Raw genomic sequence first — 25,552 nt, forward strand, 5'->3', positions numbered from 1 at the left:
TCTGATTTCTCTCTCCGCCTGGTGAGTGAAAGTTCTTCTTAGAGATCACTCAAGGGGTGTTATTTCTCTATTTCCTGATTAGCATTTCCAGGAGCAATTTTGCTTTATAAAGAAGTCCAATGAATGGAGTTACTGATAAACCTGAAACTTGCCTCCCACGTTTTCAAAAGTGACTGACAATTTGAGTATCTCTGTTTGCAGCTGGCCAGATTAGGGTGCTTTTAAAGTGCACAGTTTTGGAGGTCAGAAGTCCAATGGAGGGGCAAACTTTTGTCCTCTTTTAGACAGCTCAAATTGTGCTGCCCACTCTCTGCAAGGAAAAGAACAAACAGCCTCTAAGAAGAATCTAAACCTCAGATTTTTTAGATGCAGTATAAGAAGAATTAGAATGGCAATTACAGTTGCGAAGAGGGGGAAAGACATCAACACATGCCACCAGGTGAGCAGATATTTCAGTTCTGATGAAACGCATGGCTTTATCTCAAACACACCTTTAACATTTCTAGTGTATGTGTTTGGGTGGGGACGGGTGTAAAACAGCACAGTTCCTGTAAAAATGGAAGCAGACTTCAGAGCTCAATGGGAAACACATGGTAACACCAGATAAAAGAGACATGCAGAAAATAAAAAGAGCAAAAATTCTGCCACAGGGGAAAATCACAACTCAAATCTTCTGCTTTGGAGATGGCTCTGTTTGATGACAAGCACACGGTGAATGTGGCCGTTCTGATAATAATAATAAAAAAAGTCCACACCATTCATATGAGAAAGTTCTTCCATTGGAGAGTAAAACCTCTTTTTTTTTTCCCTTTCACTTTTCCCTCCAGCTAAGCAGCTTTTGGGTACAGCCAGCCTTGCATACGCAAGCCCTGCGCACAGGCTAATACCCAAACACACACCCTGATTCCTAAGCGCATATTCATTTGAACCACAGTGACAGCCTCATTTAGAAACAAATTAGGGGTTAACTAAGAAGTCCATGACGGAGGCAGAATCGAGTTTCCCTTTTCCCCTCACTGTCTGTTAGAATTAGAAAGTGTCTATGAGCAGTGTGTGTCAAGAATATGAACATGAGATGTCATTTCTCCTGCCTCTAATTGAAGCCAAGATAAATGAAGTGGAAAGGCGGCGTCCAATCCAATCAAAACATGAAAAAGGTATTTTGACATGTAAATTACAAACTTCCTGTGTATTTTGTCTCCCCAATTACACCCTCCCCTGTCATGTTTTTTTAAATTATATCTTAATCTCCCAGTCTCCTAATAATTATGTCATCATTCTTGGGCCTTGAACACTGTGTAATGGTATTTTATAGGATGTGCCATTCATTATTAACTAAACTCACTCTCTGTCCCCGGTGATGCTATTTCTCATGGTGTTCAAATATGCATTGTGTCAGTTCTTCCTTTGTAAATGTTAGGCCAGTTCCACTCACTGCTTCTTGATTAAATGGTATGGAGTAGGCGAGATACTTTCAGACAGTTTATTCTGCCCATCATTATTTTGTAGGGATGCGTGCTCCCCAGTAGTTTGTTTTTTTTTTTAAGGAATGGGTGAATGGTTTCAAATGTAACCTCCCAGGCTGTTTGGATCACTGAAAGAGCTACATGGCGTTCATGGTGTAATTGAGTGTGTTTTCTCTCCACCTCTTGAAAGGAGAGACAGTATTGGCTCAAATTAAAATGCACAGTAATGTATCATGAATAAGATCAATGCAGTATGTAACCACACCTACTTGAGAGTACTTCCATTGACTGCAACAGCCTTTACATCAGATCCAAAAGAATGACGTCAAGGATCAAATCCATCACATCTATATTCAGGGATTGTGAATGTTACATCTAAGGTAGTCTGCACAACCAAAATCAGCACTTCTACAGTGCCATTCATCTCACTTCTTTAAACCTGCATTTTAAGATTAATCACATTTTAGAAACGTGATTAATTTAAACAAAAATTTTCTTTCTGAAGACCAGAATTGGGGCCCTCATTGCTTGGCCAAGCTGTAGAAGACCACAAGAAGCAGCAGCCTGCCCCAAAGGATAAGATACTGTCCCTGCTCTTAAGTATCACAGCAGACTGAGTTTCCACATTAAGGGAAAAACTATGACTACAGGGAGAAGGAGAGTTTAGGTAAATCTTCTTGATCTCATTAATGGAATCAGTTATATGTTACTGACTAACAGAACTGAAATAATAATTATTTAGGTTTCTGAGCAGAGTCTATCTACAATACCACCCAAAACATTAAAGATTCAAGAACAGTAGATAACTAGACTTAATATCAGAGATTGTATAAGCATGCCATACTTTTCTGTTCTAGTGATTATTAGTCAAAAAAAAAAAAGGGGGGGGGGGGGAAGGGGGTAGCATCTATGATGCAAAAGCAAACAGTTCAATTTCACTCGTTCAGCGATGTAACTTAACTCCTGATTTTGAGAGCATGGAATGTGTTCTCCACAGGTGACTTGCACATAAACAACTGGGAAAATTACAAAGAAAATGACTTGACTGTATCTAAAAGTGATCCTGAGTAACTTCTGTCCACACATAGAGTTTTATGTCTTCAGTCAGGCCTTCAGTGTGTCAGAGGAGTCTGTGAAACGCTTTCATCCCAGCCTTTCTGTTATTGAACACAGCATACATACAAGTTAATCCTGTTTTTCAGCATCCACCTGCATGACAGGAATTTTGCCCTGGGTTTGAACTGATCCTCATCTTTGTCTAAGCTCTGTATAAGTGAATAATGATCCTAGTATCAAAGATACAGAAGTTTGGCTTTGGATACACCTGGGCAATCTGAATTTATTACTGCAGGCAGCAAGTATTACAACAGAGGAGCTGTGCAAAACCCTCAGTGGCACTAGCTCAGAAGTGAAGGAAATGGAATCTCCTATTGAGTTTCAACACACTCTCTCCTTGCAAGAGCAGCCGTATTGCTGGAAGAGCTCTGGTCCACAGCTGGGCAAAACAAAAACCAGAAACCCTCCCTTCCTCAGCAAATAAGCTGCCAGAACTGGGTCCCACCTCATCAGGCTTCAGAACTGGGCCTCTCAAAACAGATGCCTCCTCCTTACACTGTTAAGGACAAAAAGTATGCTTTACAAAGGCTATCAGTCACTTCTGGACTTCTTTCCTCCTAAGGTGTTTTCTTCTATCATTGAATAAAATTTGACCCAAGGTGAGACTGCCGTTAACAGGGCAATCTCCTCTCCTTTCACACATATTACAGAGGGTCTATATTTCTTCCTTTCCCTCCTCTACGCTGTCCTTCTTCATTGGTTTTCTTCCCTCTCACCTTTCTGCTGTAAAAGCCTGCACTTTTGATCACCTGTCTCCAAAGCACTCACACATTAACTTGCTAAATTAACCAGCAAGATGGATTTACATACCTAACCTCACACCTGCTGAGGAGATCTCACTGCTCTCAACGTGTTCTCTGCAGACAAACCTACAGATGCACTGAGTCTCAGAAGGCTCTTCCTAACCTCCCATCCCCTATTGGCAATGGGCTTTTTCTATACTCACAACAGAGCTACTTCCCTGATCATACTCTGGTAAATACTCCTGCATGAAGCCTGGCTTTCCTGCAGGTCTGCAAGCCCTCCTGTATCATCATAAAGCACCTTTCTCCTGCCTCTGCTCAAAGCTGAGCTCCTGTCCAGCACATCCAGAGCCCACATGCCTTTCATGCAGTTCCCTGAAGAACTGCACATTCACCTCAATTCCATAAAAACACGGGAGTTGAGTTGTTTTAGACATTCCATCCTCTGATGCTTCCTCTACCTGAATGAGAAGAAAGGTTTATTGCATCTCCTTCCTCTGAGCTCCTGCAGGTAGGCCACCACACTCTGTGCCACACTGTGGTTTCACAGCCCAGCTACAGAGAGATTCACCAGGCCATGTCTGTATCAGTCCCAGGTATGCACACGTACTTCTGTTCAGAAAAGAATGGTGAGGTTCCTGCCATGCTGCATTTAAACTGTTAGCACAAGATGCTCTGTTTTCCTTCAATTAGGCCTTCCATGGCTAGATATAAATGGGCACTCAGTCATGGTAGAACCAGTTTCATCTGAATTAACACCACCTATAATTAGAGAGGATTTTTCTTCAAATGTACTCTTCTTTCTGCACAGGCTTAATCTCTACTCAGACAGCAAAGTTCATACAGGCAGAAACTTCATCCTCCTCTTGGAGTTCTTAAAGCATGACACACATCTTGTTCCAGATGGGGCTTTGGCTGGCCCCATCTCTTAGAAACATAAGAAACATAATATCTTTTACTCCAAGCACACACAGTGATACCAATTCACACTCAGCCAGAACAAGCTGGGCAAGCCTTTCACGCTTTTCTTTTCCATTAGCATAGCTTTTACCAGATTTTTTTTTTTATGTAAAATATAAGACAATTGATTCAGAAAATGATTAACCTGACTGACACCAGAGCACTTGTTCAGATGTGGCAGCCAAACTTCTTGTCTATGTCTTTGCCTTTAGATGGAAACACAAAGTTTCCTGAAACAGGTTTTCTTTTGACACACAACAAATTCGCAGTATGAGCTGCATAATTACTATGTTGGCAATGCAGCCTGAGTGGCCCTGCAAAAGTACTGCAACGGCTCCATCATTCTGAGAAAAACTTCACCTGTCCTTCTCCCTTTCCACATGCTCCAAATGCATCTTCACTTCAAAACATTTCATCACGGGCAGCCTAAATTACTAAGCTAACTCAGTCACAGAGTTGAGTAGACTTGTTTTTAAGTTCTATTTCTGCATGATATCAGCTATGCAAACTGTATGCTGCTAGGGAAGGACCTCCCCTGCCTCACTCCCTCCAGCTCTCCACAGCTCCTGCAATTCCATTCGTGTGCCTGGCAGCAAACCCTCAGCACAGCTCCTGGAAGGCAGAACGAGCAAGAGGAGAGCACAAGGCGCGACTTAACAGAACAGACGCAACAAGAACTTGCACAACGCTTTCCTCATCGAGCTTCTTCCTGTATTATCTATATACATAAACTGGCTATGTTGCAGGGATGTGTTCACCAGCACAACACAAAGAAACATCCCACCATAAACCAGCCTGTAACGGCACCCCTGGCTGCCAGGTTCCCCACAAAGACCCTTCCCCTCACTGGATATCCACCAAGATCCCCTCACATCCCTTTGACAACAACATCCCCAATCCTGAGCACTATGGGAGGGGCTCTACCTGGTCTGGACTTATAGACTTTACCATATATATTTTTAAAATTGCCATTTTAATACAGTGACAAATTCTCAACTCTCCACAGACAAGTCACTCTATCCTTGGCAGCAGCCAAGGGCACCAGGATGGATCTCAGACCTAAGGCAACCACCCAAACTACCCACAGAGTGCTGAGGAAATGGAATTTTTTTGCTCTCCTTTTCTGTGATCTCTGAACCCAGATGACACTTCAGCCAAAAACATAACCTAGCATTAGACTGCAAAGGTGCATAATTGTGCAAGAAAGCAACACAAGAACTCACACTTCATGCTTCTGATGATGGACCCTTCCTTACTGTGCATACACTGTCAGCAGTTCTTTTCTATTACTCATTCATACATTCACATTCTATCATTGATTTTAATTTATGGCTGCATTTATTAGCATGGACTTCTAAATAGATAGTGTTTCTAATATATTCTTAGCAGTGAAGAATTTGAAAGACAGAGAAAGAAAGAAAACATGCTGGTAAAGAAAAATAGCATTGCTCCTCAATGAGCTACAGGCCTGGTCAGAAAACGTTTGGAATCTGAATTTTTCCATCAATTATTTTCCTCACACCCAAATTTCATAAAGGAAAGCTGTCACTTGTCAACCCTTACCAAACACATAAAGTAAGGTTTGGATAAGAATCTACTTGTAACCATTTCTCTTCATCAGCATCACCCAACGAAAACATTGGCTGTCAGCATCTCCGCAAATGCTTCCTCTTTTCTTTTTTTCTTTGGCTATCAAGTCCTTGATTTTAATTCAAAAGCCCAGAATTCAACACACAGAAATTCAGTACTGCACCAAAAAGTGGCATTTGTTGCTGCTGGGCCAGATCCTTTACTGATATAAATCAATACAGATCTCTTTAGCCTGAGTGCATTTGCGTTGTGAATCCAGCCCCTGGGATCTTTGAGCTCGCATCCAGGAAAATTCTGCTTTTAATTAAAAATAAAATAAAAGACTTTGCAAATATGGGCTTACTCAACTGGATAAGGCCTCTCTGCATCTTCATTCTGCTTTGTGTGCATTTTCATAGCTGCTAATTCATGCACAGCCCGCAGAACACATCCATTCCACCAGAAAAACACAGCATGGCCAAACCAAGAGCCGGAAGGGTCACAGCCTCATTTGAAACATTCTCAAGATGATTTCAGTTTTGGCAGCATCCATCTCTTGGGAAGCTTGTCCCAGTTTCACCACACTCTTTGTTTTTGTGACAGGAAAGGAAATAACGTTTAAAACTCATTATTTGGATATGTACAAGCCAGAATTGAACTACAACTGTTTTGCTTGGCAATTTCCTTTGATTTTTATGTTAAACGATTCAAACCATCCTTAAAAGCAAAGCATATATGGAACAAAACAGTTGTTTTGGAGAGAAATAAAACATTTATTTTGACACAAAAGAGTCTGCTCTTTCCTTTTTCACTGTTTGATTTCCTAACTTTTATTTTATTTTGCTTCCAAAAAAACCCATATTTATTTTAATTTTTTGGACTGCCAGAAAACAAAAATAATCAATTATTCATGCTGCTGTAGATAAACCATGAATAAATCATGAATAAAAACATACATTAATTCACTACGCCATAAACCACCACTGTGAAAAGTAAAACATAACAGGAGTCTAAACTTATTTCTTGCCTCTCTTTGTTTTGTTTTTCACTAAGGATTCAAGTATAACAGCTCGGATCTTGGGACAACTTTACAGCAGCCACATTCCTTCCATGTTGTTATACTACCATCTACTGATAAAAGGATGCTACTTCTCTGGAATCTAATCTGCTGTCTTAGTCACCTTGGTGCAGCAAGCAATATTTCAACTCAATCAGAGCTCAAAAATGAGCATTAACTGCTACTTCAAGCGTTATCACCTGAATGCTCTTTTCTGCAATACGAACATATTCACAGAGTAATCAGCTGCACTCCAGAACCCTTGTGGAAAATAAATTATTGGGGGACTTCTATTTGCTATTTCCTTTGTTTCTTCCAAGGGAAATAATGATAAGGGATGGGAAACAATCATCAAAAGCCTTTTGCCTACTAGAAGGCAGGGATGGTCTCTGACTGAAGCAAGGAAACACTGAACTGCTGCTTTAAATAAGCTTAAGGATGCGTTACGTTTAAAAACAAAGCAGTAACAAATTTAGCCCCACAAGATGTTAATTGTTGCCCATCATTAGCAGCAGGAAAGGCAGTAGCTTGGCTTTTTGCAGTGTTCCCACACTCCTCTAGGGGGTTCTCAGCACTTCCAGAGCTGTCTGTGGTCAGCATTCAGGGGAAAAAAAAAAAAAAGGACTCACGTGGAATTACAATTCTGTCTGAATAAACAGCAGAGAATAAAGAGAGAAGCCGAGAACTCTCTGCAAGGTCTCTGGATGAGCCAATTTTAAGTGCCAGTTAATTCATATCCTCTGCCCTTCTCAGATACACCCGAAATAGAAAGAGTGGCAGGCATCTTTTATTTTAATCAGTGTGCTACAGTGATTTGGGGCTAATTAGATGTTAGTGATTAAGACAAGATTGCTCTGATGGATGTTTTTACAGGTTGCATTGTTGATTCAAGAAAGAAGACCATTCACCTTTAACTATTGTCAGTCACACTACTTTAGCTGGGAAGAATTAAATGTCAATTCTATCTTGCTTCATCACTGCTCTTTAATCAATGTCGATGCATCACTTCTCCCTATCATTCCTTCATCAAACACTGACCTGGAAATCTGACACTGAGCTTTCCAACACCAGCTCAGCTAATTAATAATTTCATCATTCCACCTTCCATCTTTTAAAGAAAAGTAAGAAGAGTGCCAAAGAGATTCCCTGCTTTCATATGGAAAAGCATCAGCAGGGGGTTAATAATAATTATTAAAATGACTGACAGCTTGGGTTACGCTGAGATTTGGCCCAGCCCTGAAGTCACAGAAAAGTAAAAGCTAAGAGAAGTCAAGCCTTGAATTTTTGTAGTGAATAAATGGGGTTTTAGGAAAGAAAACACCTTGTCACCCTCAAACTACAGGAACAAGCTAAGGTTGCCTTGTATCCTGGAAAGGTACTGATATCTCCTTTGCATCTAACTCTTTCAGCATGGTGACCAGATCTCTGTTACAGCACCAGGTGTTAACAATCAGCAGAAGGAGCACTGAGAGCCTTTCCAAAGCAGACAACAACAGTGTAGACCACCACCAAGGAACTAAAAGCAGGGATAAGCTATGTTATAATGAGCTCATTGGATTTTTTCTACAAATGAACAAAAGCAGAGAAGACTTCAATACTCCAAATTCTGGGAGTCTTATGCATACATTGCGATTCCAGTATTCTGGAGACTGTAAAGCACCAATCCCAAAAATGGTGGCCTGAGCACAGTAATGAGAAACATCACTTAGAGATAACCTGCACATGGCAGCACATAAACCAGAAAAATAAGTAAAAGCAATGAAAAGCTTGGACAGGACTGTGTCGCCACTCCCCTGTCTTCAGCAGACTTTTATTGGGGAAGCAGGAGAGGGAAGCATGGTTTAAATATTACAAAAATTGATGTTTATGAAAAAACTCACTACCCTTCAACCAAGTCCATGGGGATCTCATGAGGCCAGAGACCACAAAAGTGATTGCTGGAAAACTTTGCTGGTACAGAATCAATTAGCTGTGTCTTGTCAGAAGTGGGCATAGATTTGTCAATACTGAGCAAGAGCGATAAGCAGGATGGATATGGACTGTGAAGGCTCTTCAATACAGAGACAGTCAGGACTAGCAGAGAGGACTTGAGAGGTAGAAGGGGGTCAATGGATGTGGAATCCAGCAGAACAGCAAAACTGAGCAAGACATTTTTTCATCCATGTCTCCAGAAGAAAACCAGTAGGTGCCTTTCCTGAACGTAAGCAGGAGGAATAACTGAGGCACGGATTTGGCTGGTATCAGCATTTCCTCACTTAACAGCAAATGGTATCCAGAGGCTCGATTTAGTTGGTGTTACAATCAGAAAGATTAATGTGGTGGAAGGGCAATACAGGAGGGTAACAGCAAAGGGACCAGCGCAGATGGAACAGTGTTACAAAGAAAATGAAAGGTGCCCACCCACCTCTGAAGACCTCGGCTTGCAGGAAGACTCCACACAGGAGGGATTTCCAACCAGAGATCCTTCCCCCGTGGCAGTCAGCTCTTCAGTGAGGTCTAAGAGAGGTGCAGCCAGGCTCCACCCCTTCTGGTCACATCAGTGAATTGCCTTCACCTGTGCTCCCAGCACCCACTGGGTCCTTTCCCCAGGTGCTCAATCAGTGGCTCAGGCTGTGACTCTGCAGCTCCCATACAGTTTGTCTATGTGCTCAGAGTTGGCACAAAAGCACAAGCACTGAGCACAAACATTGCATATATAATTTCACCAATACAAGCACATCTAACAGCTTCAAGCAGACTCTGAAGGCTTTCACAGGATCACAACTTGAGAAAGTTGTGTTTTCTCTCTTCATATGAGTAAAGAATCAGATCTCCAAGTGTATTTTAAGGACCAGACTTCCAGGGGAAGAAGAAAAAAAGCAAGCAAGCTGCACTCTTTATATCCTTTTTCAAGGCCAGCAGTTTCTTTGACTTTCTTTTTAAGGGGAAAAAAATTGCTACTGAGGAAACCATGCTACATGGAATGCCCATCATCCATCAAGAAAGCCTCCCGGAGCAGGTCTGTGCAGCAGCTCCATGCTGACCTAGCCCTCCAACTCTGCTTCAAGCAGTACTCCAGGCAATTCTAGCTCTGGAGGCCCTCAGTTCCCAAAACCAATTCCTAATCACAGCACAGCATGGCAGACCACCTCTCAGCTCTATTAAAAATTCATCAAATTACAATACACCTGCAAGGCAGATCAAATTCCCCCAGTTTTGAATCTTTTAATATTTTTCAGTGCATGAAGGGGACACTTCACAGATAAAATGCTGAATAAACTGAAAGTGTAAATTCAAGTCTTTGCACAGCCACAGTCACCTTCTGAGACTGTTGGTAAACTGCTTAATCTCTCAATATTTCAGCCTCTCATCTGGAAAATGAGGGTTCCTTAACTTATAGATTTTGTGAAGATCAATTCTCTAGTATCTGTGAAAAGCTGCACTAGAGATCTACAAAGGGACTTTGGTAATACTATTTGTGTCTTCAGTACCACCTTATGGATTGCATTTTTCCTGGAGCACAGTGACCTTGGTTCTGCAGACTGTGTAAACATGTACTTAAAGTTTAGCTTATTTTTAAATGGCTCACAGAATCAGGGCCAATACATCCATCACAGATATATCCAAGCACACAGCTGACGAAATAAATATCTTCTTAGTGTTCATATTACCATCCTGCGTTTTGGGGCCATCTCATAAAGGCGCTTATGTGCAACAATGCCTAAGCAAAATGGGTTGATTTAAGAGGGCTGAGGGAACACTTAGCTGAGAATTTCCTGGCTTCAGTTAGTTGTAGTCAGAGCGTTAAGATTATATTTCAGTGTCAGTATATTGCTTTTATTTGCTTTATTAAATTTGCTTTAACTTGCATTGACATTTTCTTTCCCTTGTTACTCAATCTCTCAGCTGTAAAGACTCCATTTGCTGAATTGTTTTGCCATTTGGATTTAAAAAGAAAAAGTTAATGCAACAGGAATTCCTAGGGTCTTTTTCACCAAGAAGTAAAATCAAGCCCCACATGCTGCTTCTGGACTTTCAACCCCAACCCGGACAGACTAGTCAGCTTTTGATTATTTGATTAAAGGCAGCTGCAGCACCAGTACACACACCTTGATCTTTTAGGAGACCAGCAGTTACTGCAGCTGGGCACCACTGACTGCAACCACAGTTGATTTTAAATTGGCCACTGCCATCTTGAAGAAAGAGCTGTTTTAGTGCTAGCAACTACAGTGCTGGTCCTGAACACACCTATGGACAAGGTCACATAGTACCCGGTTTCCCAAAGATAACAAGGTTGCAGCACATGAGCATTGTGCCTGACAGTACTATTTGTTGGCAAGGTGGTAACATGGTGGGTTTCACAACTGGAAGCTGACATGGATAAAAATCAGTGCATATTTAGTCATGAACTCACGTGTAGTGGTACGTCTCTGCACGACAGAGCTGTCAGAGAGTTTGGTTCTGAGAAAACATTAGAGTTTTTCAAAGACAAAAGCAGTTGAAATTTCACATTTGATTGTAAATAAATGTCCAAATAAAGAGAAAATATCCAGATTAAACAGAACTTTACATCAAAGATACAACCGTTCTGAAGAACCAGGACTTCATATAAATAAGCTAGATTGGCACACTGACTTTAAACACACTTCTGAGACATCACACAGGACTTTGCAGAGTCCCAGGAAATTTGTCCTGCAATATAGGAGGGAGTATAACACACAGCTATAAGTTAAGGAACCCTCATTTTCCATCAGGGTCCATGCAGGACACACCTGGGGTACATTCCTCAGCTTCAGACTGGGCATAGATGGGATCTGATAAAGAGCAGAGAGGAGCAAAAGCATAGGGCATGAAATGCTGCAGTGCCTCTGGGATGTGCCCTCTCACTCGAGCAATGATCCCAAACGGCCTTTTTATTTTGAAGCAGAACCTCACCATATCTGTGAATAACAAAATGCTGATGCAAACAAAAATGTTCTCAGCACAACGGTCAATCTCTCTGCCAACAGGGGCTGCTGGGCTCCCAGAGAACTGGTGACCCTCTGCACTACCAATGCTAAAGTGTAACCCAGAGACAGGGCTGGCACTGCTTTCAGGTCTTTGCAGATGTTGAGTAAACTGGACCTGTAGCTTTGCTCCCAACATGCAGAGTTTACATAACTTACTTTACTAGTTGCATGGCTCAGCTGCTGCTCCTCAGCTCAATTCAGTCCTCAGGTGATAAACCCCATGGTAATCTGAGAGTGGAACGGGATATAATTAAAACCCGGACAGGATTTCTAACAACTGCTACAGAATGAACATCATGAGCAGGCACTAGTGCTGCGGCACACCAGCTTCATGAGTGCTCCATCAGCCTCTACACCACAATACAAACGTTTGATGGGCTCCAGGCACAGCGTTTCTGTAGCATTGCCTGGGCTAGTGCCTAGACAAGCAAAATGCATTACTAACTTCCGCTCCTTGCTCTCTGAACGCTGAGTGCCACAAGTAGGGGTGCTTTATGTCTCAGCTGTCTTTCTCAGCTCTAGAAACTGGTGCTTTTTTAAAAACAAAAACCACAACTCTAGTTCCAAATATTGCAGCAGCAAACATCCTAGGGCTGGCAGTGTTCTTCTCAGACCTGAGGCTGCGAGCAGCTGCCTACGTGGCATCTGCGCAGAACCTGCACAGACAGAACTAACAGCTCCTTCTGGCCTGCAGCAGAAGGCACTTAGGTCTGCACTGCCTTGAGGACAGTTTTGCATCCAACCTAAGAGTACAGTTGGTTCATAAAATGCTTTTCAGTAGCAGGGCCTGCCAAGAGGAATTGCTGGTCTCTTCATGTCACGGTAAAAAGCGCGGAAGACACCAGTACCTCTGGAAAAGGATTCATGCTATGATACATAGCAATAAATACCTACAAATGCTGCAGGAGATCAAGCTTATTAGGAGGGCAAAACTGCCAACATGCCTGTTAGGCTGTTGCAGCATTAGGCCATTCCCAGTAGCCTGTAGCTACCAGATAAGATGCAGTGTAGATCGGAGCACCCAGCACTGTACTGCAGACATTCAGTTCAGACTAAGCCTACAGCCTCCCATTTGGTCTACACAGTGCAAGTGCAACATGCCATTTTTTCTATACTAATAAACCTGTAAGGGCAGAAAAGGCTGCAGGAAAAATGAGAACTACCAGAGCAGAACAGCCCCTGAGTTTTTGTTTATTGCAGACTAATTAAAACAAAAAGTATACCGTAGCTGAACCTGTAGTAATAGGTAACCAGATGTGTTGTTCCTTGACCATACCATATAGCAGCATGTATATAAAAGTTATAACTTTATTTTTCAAAACAGAGTGCCAAAGCAAAGCATTTCCCTGCACTTTTATAGCAAACACAGTACCTGAAGGAACTTTAGCTACCAAAACTAGAGCAAGAAATTGCTAAACTTAATGCACATACCCTCAATCCAGGAATGAAAGCTTCAGCATTCAGCAATGCTGCAGAGCATACTCTAAGGTAATGACTATTAATAGACATCCTCCTTTTAGAGACCATTTTCCTACTTGATTTGTATAAAATATTCTGAATAATGAAAATGGTGCCAAAACACCAGTGGAATATTCTTCTGTTGTTGTCGTTCTCAGCCCCACCCACAAACAAAATCTCAGCGTTTACAACAATAATAAATTATTATGGTGTGAGTGATTTACCTGATCGTTGAAAGGACCAGAAACAAAAGGACAGCACTAAAAAAAAGTCCTGGACTCAAATCCAATAATACCTACAGACTCCTAAGACCCCATGGAAATCACTGTTCATTACACACTTCTGGGAGGATGTTGGTTATGTCTGAAACAACCCAAGATCCACACATTATTAATTTCATCCCACTGTCAATCACTTTCCAATCCATCCGACTCATATTTTCCATCCTGATCTTCACTATCTCTTCTGAGGATTAAATTTTCAGGTGTCCAGCACTGACTGAACTCTCTCTCCATTAAAGCCATCCTGGACATCATCAATGGGAGCCACACTGAAAGCTCTCAGTACTGTGGTGGGCTCATCTCTGGTGTGCAGGGCTGCTGCTGGCCCCAGAAGGCAGCACAGCTGGCTGGAAGGTACAATAGCAAGGCTGTGGGCAACTGAATGACCCCAGCACTTGAAATACAAGGTGTTGTGGGTCTGTCATGTGTAGCACAGGCACACGCAAAGAGATCCTACAGATAACTTTATTTTGGCTTGGTGGTTTACTCAAGCAAAATAAATAAACCAAACATACACACAGACTTGGCTTAGAAACAGATCAAAAACCCACAGTGGTGTCTTGCACACAAAAACTGTTCTGACTGTTGTGTCCTGGCCAGAATGTCTGTAGACAATCTGTAGACTGAAATACAGGCTCTTCTTTCTGAACCACAATTAACACTTTTATAATATTACCTCAGAGTTTGCCCAGGCCATCAGATGAACCTGACTAGCGGGAGAAGATGCTTTTAACCTGTGGGCTGCCAGACAGCTGGGTACCTCCTTGGCCACATATATTTGGCTGTCAGGTTGAAAGAAAGGCAGCAGATTCAGGGTTAAGCACTATTCCTGTCATGATTGCCCTGAACTTGCCCAGTTAAATTGCAACAGCATGGGTCTCCATAATTATCTAATTGTTAGTGTTGTGCCTTTACGTAATTTATGATGTAGCATTAAAGCCTGACCCCTGGTTTGAGATGAAGTGCAGTACTGCTGACATCCAAGCTCAAATTAGTAGGTAAGTAAGCACCCAATTAACGATTATGCCACTGAGCTTTCATTTCAATCCGACCACACTGCTACACTAATCAGTTTTCTAAGCCTTTCACCTTCCCCATAACTAATAAGCATTTCTCCTGCTTTTTCATGTCTGCAAAAGCCTTGTTATCCTCATAAAAAGCACTCCAAGATTGCTGCTTCCAGTAATTCCTGCATTAAGCCAGTGGCCCAGTGGCACATTACCAGCTCTCTAGCCACCTGATCAGTAAAACCCAAGGCACATAGCACAGGCAAGCTGCCACTTTCCAGCAGGGAAGAGCAGGGACAAAAAGCCCCCACAGCACAGTGGAGTTGCTTTAGATTCAAACTGGTGCAATTCGGATGAGAATTTGGTCCCGCCAGGAATCACAGTTTCACAGGAGTTTAAGGGCATGGGACACAGGGACTGAATGTCAAAATGTATTTTGTAGATGACTAAATTCTGCCATATTAACAAAACAGTGACAAGTGCTGGAACATCGAGGATCTAGAGTTTTAATCTAAGATTCATTAATCACCCTTCATCTGTCATGAGCTAGGGGCATGCGTGGAAGGACTTTGCCATGTGTAGACACTGTATCACAGCCTGCATCACCAATAGGAACGTCAAGTCCCCTGAAAATTTTGTTGCAGAGCTGAAGACCTGTTCATCTCCAAATGAGATTCCTGATGCTCCGTAGATGTGACGGTGCAAGTCAGTGTTGGAATACAAGCCTCAACTTCATTGCAATTCTACCCACTCCATCCTCTCAAACCGCAGTTTTCCAGAGTTCCTCTGAACTCAGCTTCTTCCATCTTCACAGGATTTGCAGCTTTTTCTAAGCAACCATCTAATACAATCTAATCTCAACAACACAAGTTACAGCTTTGAGAAATAGATGGTTTTTCAAAGGAAGAAAGCTTCACAGTTGAGCACTACCACTGGGCCAGACAAGCACTGCAAAGCTGTGATTAAAATGTGGAAGTGTGCACCAAAACACAATTCCAGAGGAAGAAACCAGCATGTTTTGGATGGAATCACGTGCAGTTAAAGGCACTACGCATAAACAGGTGCAGTAAGGAGTGTCAGGAGAAAGGGAAAAAAGTAATACGTAATTAGCGTCAGGCTTAAGATCTGAATAACACATGAGGGAATGCAAAATAAAATCTTACCCACACACACACACACAAAAAAAAAAGTAGGAAAAAGCTATGAGAAATGTTTAGAAATGTTTAGAAAAGCTGACAGAGTCATATAGCTATAGAGACTAATTTCCCGTTTCAGTGTGGAGACAGTCCTGATCAGCTGGACTTAATATAGCCTCCATGGCAGCTGGGTCAAATAGTGGCCTAAGCACTAGAAAATTGCCTGCCGTGAGGAAGAGTTTAATGCACAGTAAGCTGTGCAGTAAGTAAACATGTTTAGCATGCTCAAAAATAGATATCACTCTGAAGAGTTCTATGACACATCCAGATAGGCGCAGCCCAAGCTCTTGCAAATTGGCTGACTCGGGGTAACCCATTCATGAGACCCACTTCTAGGGCCTTACAAGCAATTTCCTACACGACAACAAAAATGTTCTAATCAAGAAACAAAATACCATCACTTCCTTATAATTCCACATATACATGGCAAGGCTTTCAAAAAAAGCAGCACCAATTTAGAAGGCATCACGGCAGACACTCTTTGGCTGATAACGTCCCAAAGCCACGTCACTGTTCCCAATAGCTTTTAAAAGCTGATACCTTTTTCTGGGTCTCACTCACTTGTAGCATGGTCCTGACTCTCCAACCCTTTTCCTCTTAGCAGCTGTATCCACCAACTTACACTAACGTCCATGTGTTTTTTCAGTGGCACTAATGAGCACCCCAGTGGATTGCCCACTGGACTGCCCACTCATTCTTACAAATTACCATAGATTTAAAGAAAAAAAGAAAAAAGGAAAAAAAAAACTATTAAGGAGTCTATAAGGACATAAGCCCGGGTTTTACAGACACCCTTGCCCTGGCTGAGTCAACAAGAAAGCGCTCTACCTGACTAATTGGGAGTCATTCTGCCTTCTGACATCCATGCCTTCAGCTCTTATTCTGAGCTACTCGGAGAGTTGGGAATGTATTAAATTATTGATGAAGATAGGAAACTTATCTCTGAAATGCCTTTGGCAAACTCTTAATATTCTGGGATTTGGCATTGCAAAAGACAATGCCTCTCTCACTCCTGCTGTTGATGTCTCTCACCCATTTACTCACACTATAAAATTACAGTTTCTTATTAAGTCCATACAGTACAAAGAGGCAAATGGAGTTGTGCTGTATAGCTCTGAAAGCTTCTAGGTAATCCATCTTTGGCACCAGAGCCTGTAAACCCCTCCATCTGCAGAATTTTCATTGATGACAGGAGCCCTCAGAGAAGCCAACCTAAAGCAGTCAGTTGTCATAAATATACTGGATAATTATCTTAATTATTTATAATAGTAACAGCAAGCAAGCCAGCACTGAACACGCGGGTCCTGCCCTAGACAACTCACATTTTAATCAGATGTGAACACAGTGTGCAAGACAGAGAATGGGGATGATATACAGGCTGCCAGGTGAGTTTATTATTATTTTGGGAAAGGGTTCATCAGTAAAGGAGTATTAGCATTTTTAGACCCTTTGACACGAGAATGTTAAGCCTAACCACCAAGCATCACATGATTTTTATTTTTTTTTTCTGTATATTTAAAGACAATATATTCAAACACAACAAAGCCCTATGGAAATTTTCTAATCATCTTCTCTCAACTCACAGCGTACTGCTTTGGCTCAAGCCGCGTTAACTGTATCTTAAAAGTTAGCAACACTGAGTGAAATCTCTTTTGGTGCCTTGAGAGGGTTTAGGAGAAAGTTCCCATATCCAGAACAGTTAGCAGACCACTCATTTTCACTTTATTTTGGTAGCTCAGGAGAGCATTCTTCATGAATGACATTGAGGTTGATATATAAATATTAATTACAGCACCCCTTTTGAAAAAGCACCAGCTACACTTGTCATTATCAACAAGATAAGAAAGCAGCCTGTAAATATTAATGGACAATGCTTCACCCCATCTTTGAGGAAGGGAAAACAAAAAGCTTAAAGGGAAGTGCTAGAACCTGTTTGCAGTCAGATGGCAACTGGTGGGTGCTCCAGGAATGGGACTGACCTCTCCCAAGTCCCACACCTGTACTCCTGTTGCCCAACATGGTTTTTGTCATTCAGTGAAGCTTGTTCAGGTATTACATGTAAATAGAGTCCTCCAGATCTGCATAAAGATGTCATTGGATTGGCACTGTCTGTGTAAATACATCCACAGACATATACATGCACCAAAGTCTTCCCTTCCCTATAAAAAGCCTTCTACGCAGATTAGGGCATCTGACCACACTGGGAGCAGTGGAAGAGGTTGAATGTCTTTAACCTATGGATTTTGCAAGTGCTGACTGCCAAAAATGTGTTTTTTAAGCCAGTTGGTGTACCAGTCATTCGTTAATCAACCATGTTTTATTATCCATTAGTGTACATTAAGTTTTAAAGAAAAAGATTTAGAGCAGAGATCCCATTCTTCTTGCTTTATCTAATTTTCTGTTCCAGGAGGAAGGGAATAGGGATAGAATTACTGCAAAAGGGTCTGTCTGTACAGACAGATCTAGCTTTCTTTCTGTCCTCAACAGCTGGGCTATTATTAGAACTGGCAGAATGATTCATAATGAATAATTTGACACCTCTTTTTCTACACTTATATTACAAGTTACCCACAGTTATTTGTTACTCCAAATTATTAACTGTAGACTTCCTGCCAATAATTCCCAAAGGGGTATTACTGATACAGCATCTTCCAGTTCCCCCCCCCCAAATCAGGAAAACTTTTCATTAATTAAAGTCAGAGCAGGAAGCATTAATTACCCTTTGTTTAAAGGTAATAACTCATCATCTATAATCACTCCCCAGACATAGATGCTAGTGTGATGACCCAAACTACCGCAGAGTTTGAATTCAGCTTTGGATGCAGATGAAAACTCACCAAGAACATGACAAAGAACTGTTCCAGTCTCTGGATCATGTCCTTACAAAAACGAGCTTCTGCTGGATTACGGACTTTTCAAGACAGCCTGCATCCATAAGAGATCACTTCTATCTTGTCTAAAAGATTCAGACAGGAGTCAGAGTCTTTAAGCCACTGAGTGTGATCATTGCACTGCGTAAGCTCTATTTTGAAAGGTTAAGTGGGACTTAAACACTGAATAGATCCCGTTTTGGTGCCCAGAACAGAGACAAATATAGACCTTTGTACATTTGGTAACATGAAGTGTACACTCCTTTTCGTGGCCAGTTAGCTTTCATTTGAAATGATGTGGGTCAGACAGAGCTCCAGGGACACATCTCTGTTAAGCTACCAGGTAAATCAATACGCAATGAGAAGAGAGCCCATGAACAGATCCTTCGAGCCTCCCACCTTGCTTCTCCTCAGTAGAAATACAAACACACTTCTCTTTTCTCTAAAGGACAGAGCACCACTCCAGTACAATACTGGCTGTCCAGATGAAAAATAACCAGCTGAGATAATTTCTACCTACAGGAGGTGCAATGCAATTGAAAGTTCAGGACAGCTTCAGGTGCCTCTGGCTTTAATACACTGAAAGCACTCACAGAACACCCCAACAAACTTGCCAACCAAAGACAAATACCAACATACGTAAAAGAACTGTTGGGTGTAAAAACAGTCAGCCACGCAATACAGTACAAATGCAATAACCAAATGCCCAGACTGGAGACTTGAAAACCACGGGACCTTACGTAAGCCTCTGAGAATTCCTTTCCTGACCATATGAAGGCTCTTAGTTATTTAAAGTTCAACAGGTGAGTTTAAGCAACCTGCTTAACATAAAACATAAGGCTAAAAAACACAAATAAGATAAACATATTGGCATTCTGGCACCTTATGCTAAATATTTCCTACATAAGGTACTGTAGAAAAGAAACATATGGTTAAGTAGAACATATAAGAACCAACCTCAAATGTATATGTCCAGCATTAGCCTTTTTGTGAAGAGTCACAAGACAGGATTACAACTGTAGTTTATCCCCATCTTCACCGATTTCCCACGGTGATTTCAATTTAACTTGATTTTTCTGTGAAACAAATGAGGAACACTTGCAAAAACACATCTAAGAAAAAAGTTAGGTTGCTATCTCTGCTCCAACACAACTGTACCCACGTAGTCTTATTGCATTTTGACACACTAACTGAATTTGATGCATTATTAGACAAAAACTGTCAGGACTGAAGCCTCCCTTCCCAAGGTGGGCACAAGTCATGGTCCAAACTGTCTGCAGAGGAGTTGTCATACTCCAGCCATCAGTGCATCAATTTTCTCCTGCATTGTTTGGAGTACTGTCCCTTACTGAGCACCATATGCATGTCTGATAGCTGCCATTAAAAATGATCACTGCGCACACCAGTACCTCAAATACAGTCAGTGGAAAATAAACTCAGAATCCCAGCATGGTAACTGCTGGCAAATGAAGGCTTTCAGCATTATACTCAGCCAAAGTACACAGCCACTTTACTTTTGGCTACTGCTGCATCCTTTCTGAGACACCTAAACCTACGTGCAAAGTGACAGCATTGCTACAGTTACATCTTTAATCACAGCAGTGGCTAAAAGCCAAAAGTAAGCTAAACATATTGGCATTCTGGCACCTTATGCTGAATAATTCGTACGTAAAGTGCTGCAGAAAAGAAACATATGTTCTTGGTCCATAGTGACTTTACTATAAAATATTTAAGAATTAGTCCTGGATGTATATATTCAATAATATCTCATTGGTGCGTTGTCAGGAAGTCTCTGTACCTGCATAGACTCATCCAGTGTGCTGGTACAGCATGTACACGTGTGCTCCTTTATAGCACCCAACCTAACTTGTTCTGTTTCACATTTCTATTTAAGGCCTTGAATCCAGTCTCATCACATAACAGAGTTCAGAATCAGGCCCGGCATATCTGGAAACCCACCCGGACACATGCACGCACAGAAAAAGCCTTTTGGCATATCTATGAAGAATAGGCCTTCCAAAAAAACATCCAGGTATACAGATGAGCCCTCAAATTAGTAGAGAAAGCATGACGACTTCAGCAGAGGTGGCTGATGAAGAGACACACACATATACACCTCTGCCACCAATCGTGCTGCTAGGGCATTCATCAAATTAAGTACCAAGAGGAACAACACCTCTGATATCTCTTCATTTGGGGCTCCAGCAAATGAGGCACTAGATTAGGCCTGACAGAGGCCTAATGCAGCTTGAGCTTTTCCTGGTGTAATTAATTGGAACTTCGCCAACTTGACAAATTGGAATGATGAATCTATCTTGTATGAATAGAAAAAAAAAATGCATAATCAGTCAAAGATTTAGTTAAGACAGCTTCTCTCTGACTCCCTGCCATAGCTAAATCCATTAAGGCGAGGAAACATCACTTTAAGAAAAGGCACTGCTCTCCGTATGTTCAATTTATAACTTTTTGTTCTTGAATTTAATGGAGCAGTCAACCTGGACAGATTTGACTTCGGAGGGGTGAGGAAGGGGGAGGTGGGAAAGGTTGTTTTATTTTTAGTATTCTAATCTTCCACGCGCCTGGATAGCCTGGGAAAGAAAATAGTCACTTCAGTCTGAATGTGCTTTCATGGGTTTATAATTTAAATCTTTGGTGTTGCATGAGGGAATCTAACAAGAGCACCCTGTGTGCTTTGCCACCAAGATGATTCAATGATAAAACTTGCTTGTCAAGTTTTTCCCCTACTAACTTGTTTAATTGCAGTAACATTTAGGCTTTGCAGGATGTGATAGATTGACTGTTCTGCCAGCACTGCTTTTTCCTCTCTAATTACCACCTAGCTGTAAAGACCCTTTCCTGACACACTTAATGGAGAGGCAGATAAAACAGGTTTGCTTACTTTTAAAATATATTTCTTTCATTAGCAGTTATTTTCCATATATTTAATTTAAACCATGTGCTTTCCTTCCCTCTCATTTGTTCAGCCATAAAGATCTGAATTTTGAAAAATCAGTTAAGCAGCTAATGTCCCTATTTGTACTGAATGTTTAGAGAAACTTTACATTTCCTCTTCAAGGCCACGGGTTTCAAAATAAGTTATTTACACGCTACGGAAGAAATGCTTCTTGGTTAAGTGAGAGCTGACAACGACAGTTTTCATTTCAAACAATCCAGAATTCCTCATTGCCTCACACATGCTAGAGTGCTAGGCAAATGTTTAGCTGACATAATGCAAATGATTGGCCATAGATTTATTTGACAAACAGTTGAGCAGACAGCCCTACACTGCACTCACTTGTACCCTGCACAACCCTGCTGGAGCCAGGAGGATTTTGCTGGCATAGACACGAGCAGAACTGGACCCAAACACTGCAGTTCACACACGGAGCCACTCACTTCTGGCCACTAGCCAGCACAACAGCCACATTTAAATAAGCCACCTGCTGAGTAGGGAGTTTGAAGAGCTAAGTGCTCGGGAGGGCTTCAGCTGTAAAGGGTACTGAACTTATGCAATAAGGCATGAAGTGAAAGGATTTCAGAGACAAGGAGTACTGGAGGCCTCACTACAGGCCTGACCTCTGATTCTAGGGCAGTACAGAGCAGTGCTCAGGACCCTTCCCTGTCTTGCCTATGCTACCACATAGGGTAGAAGCTCTATCCAGAGTCCACCATTAAATGCATGTCCCAAGGAATGAACCATACGCAGCAGCTGCTTGAATTTCTTTTCATTTATATATCTAACAGTGCTACAGAACAGCAACGCTTATGGGGAACGCATTATTTCCCTTTGTTTAAATATCACTACGATGTTGTTATTCAGAAGAACTTGATTAACAGCATGAGGGGCAGAAATCCTTTCCCATTGTGCAATCCCTTTCTTCCCAAGCACTATCTTGCCAGTAGGCTTTGTCTGAAGCACCTCACGATCCTTTTCCCTCGGTTAATGATCCATTAACAAAGTCATCCTCAAGCATCTAGATGCTGAAATGAGACTCCACACTTTCTGCTGCTGTTTATGTGCAAGAAAATAACAACTGTGTTATTACTAATCTGGTGACCAAAAGTTCCCCAAAGAGAGAGACTGAACAAAGTGACAGAAAGGTGAGAAATTCTGCAACAATAGCAGATTGCAATGCGATATTTGGCTCCTTCTTAGCCCCAGATTGTTCAATAAATCTACCCAAGGAAAGCAGCAAAGAGCACTGGCTGAGGGGCTCACTCAGCAAGGGCCCAGCAGCCCCACCAGCAGCCAGGCTCAGCCAGAGTGCTCTTCCTGAGCTTCAGATGAACACACCTGATGCATCACATCCACCTAGGAAACACGCAGCCCCTCTTCCCTCATTTACACTATTACTGCTTAACTTTTCACCTTCTCAGCCTTTGTTCAGAAATCTCAGATATGCCCTTCTACCAGTGGAAACTGACAGTTTATTTTTTATGTCTTTACCCTCAAACTGTCACACAAATGCCTCCTGACTCGGTGGTGACACAGAGGTTGCAATGTCAAGTTCAGCAGCTGACTCACACGCCATTACTCACACAACTGCCATTCTCCTTTTAACCTCCCCAGCCCGTGTTTAAAACTGAATATCCCCTTAGCTATCTTGCAAGGAAACACTTAAGTACTTAAAAATGTTATTTTTGGTATGGACAAGCTCTTATTTAGATACAGGAGAACACGACAAGTAAATAATCTTAGGGACAAATGCCTTAAATCTTCACTCACCACAGTGTAATTTCATGGCACTTCGTTTCCATGCAAAGAGCATTTAAGGATTAATAATTAGCCAATGAAAAAAATGCAGCCAATCTATGTAATATGACAGAAATAGATTTGCCACAGGAGGTCCTCTTCCCCAGGTGGCCCTGCAAGCATTGTCCAGCAATGATTTGCACTCTGGTACCATTTTTGCTGATCACATCTCAACCCTTGCCTCACTGGTGGGACGGGCATGCCCAACACTCACTGCACCCTTGTTCACCAGATGCAGTTTGCCCCTTGTATTACAGACAGAACAACCGAGATCAGCAGCAGACTGTTTTATAGCCACAGGGGTAGTGGTGCCTCACACAGGACCTAGGGAGTCTTCAGGGGCTGAGAAAGGAGCCTTCGACCTATTTGTGCGCACGCAGACCCTGTGCAGCACCAACCTGCAAACCAACGTGCACACCCAGCATCACTGTTAGCTCCTCCTCAATCAGACAAACATGCTAAAAAGCACAACCTGCAAAACAAAGGTCTCAGTTTGAAGTGTCCCTGTATCTGGGTGTTTAATTATAAGGGGTATTGCAGCCTATTAGAATTGTAGAAATTTCAGTGCATGCTTGGAGTTCCCTTTTTCCTTTCTAACTTTGCATTCCCAATCCCTTGTGCACACATCTGCCCCTCGAACAGGTTTTTTTAGCTGTCCTTTCTATTCAAGAGTTATTAATTGTCACTCTCTCTCTTACTAGCCATGTCCCTGCTACAGAAGTTCTTGTTCCAATAAATGATTAGGACACGCAGAATGCATTAAAATGAATTACAATAGCAATCTGATCCCCAGTGCCTCAGCAGAACTTCTCCATCACAGGTAACAGCTGATTCCCTTGAGCTTAGCTCTGGAGAAAAAGCACCAGACCCCAAAACTCAACCCAGTAACTCTGTACAAACTTAACCAAGCATGTGGAGCATTCAGCTCTTCCACTGTCCCTGAAGTAAGGAACAAAGATCTCAAAGACTATTCAACAAGCTGGCATAGGCAACTTCATCTCAAATAAATGTAAATGCATTTTACCATATATTATGTGATTACAGCCTCTATCTGCCTATGGTGCTATGTTTTATTACAGGCCACCAAAAATAATTAGCTGGTGACCCAGAAAACTGATATATAAAATCCTTTTAATCACCAATATGGCTTTCAATTAGATAGTGTAAACTTATTAACCTTTTTACTGCTGAGACTTGATTTATGGAATTCCAGCTGCATTAACATTGCAGGAGGAGATAGAAAGTGTCTTGTAAGACGCATTGGGATTAACAGCTGATAGCTGGGGCTTTGCCATCACACAGTCTCACAGAGCAAAGGTAGCATCCTGCAAGTCCCCAGGAAATCATTTCCATCACAGCTATGTTAAAAGTTTCATCTGTGAAGTGAAAGTGTGTAATTTCTGTCCCTTCATAGACAAACCTGAACACATAGGCCATTTAATGTTTTTAGAACAAGCAGAAGCTGTGCGAGCAGTGCCTGCATTCATAAATAATAAAGGCAAGGGTATGGCTCCTTTGGTACCCAAACTTACTTGCATTTGTCAGAAATACAAATACATTAAATTTGGTGAGTTCTGATGCATGGGAAAACTTAACAATTGCTTTATTCAAACAAAGATTAAGCATAGAGAGAAGGGAATTCCCAAAATCTTATAGACTGATCTCAGAGGATTTGTTCGCTTCTTCCTGGTACCCAAACAACAGCTAATACTTTCTACAAGGTCTTAAGCATTCCTGGCTTTCTTCCCACGGGGCTGTGTTTCTAGAGATAACACAGGTGAGACAAACAGGCTACTGTAAAGCCTGCTAATTAAAAAAACAGATCTCAGTCAGATGATGCATTGAGATCCAATAAAAGATACAGGCACTCAAGAAGTAAATACTATGCCATACCAGACCTGACTGAATCAGCTAAGGATAGGAAGTCCTGTATTCATAGCCCACACATATCATTTAATACAAGCCACAAGAACATACTGAAAAGTAATTAGTCTTTCCATTACTTCTGTTAGCAGTTTAATGACAATAAAATGGAACACCGATGTTCTTTAAGATCATTTCTGCCATAACACCTAACTCTTGGGAGCT

The 25,552-nt window shown here is 41.7% G+C and overlaps 1 long non-coding RNA gene across 1 annotated transcript in view; it reads right to left on the bottom strand.

Annotated features, from left to right (window-relative positions):
- Positions 1-12,054: 12,054 nt before the first annotated feature.
- LOC122182730 overlaps positions 12,055-25,552 on the bottom strand; it is a 93,628-nt gene continuing 80,130 nt past the window's right edge. Inside the window, exon 6 of the long non-coding RNA XR_006179958.1 lies at positions 12,055-12,127. This is a non-coding gene — a long non-coding RNA (uncharacterized LOC122182730). The remainder of the gene's footprint in view (positions 12,128-25,552) is intronic.

Source organism: Lagopus leucura, unplaced genomic scaffold (assembly GCF_019238085.1).
Source record: "Lagopus leucura isolate 7727_CA_CO unplaced genomic scaffold, USGS_WTPT01 Super-Scaffold_100015, whole genome shotgun sequence".
NCBI classification, from domain to species: Eukaryota; Metazoa; Chordata; class Aves; order Galliformes; family Phasianidae; genus Lagopus; species Lagopus leucura.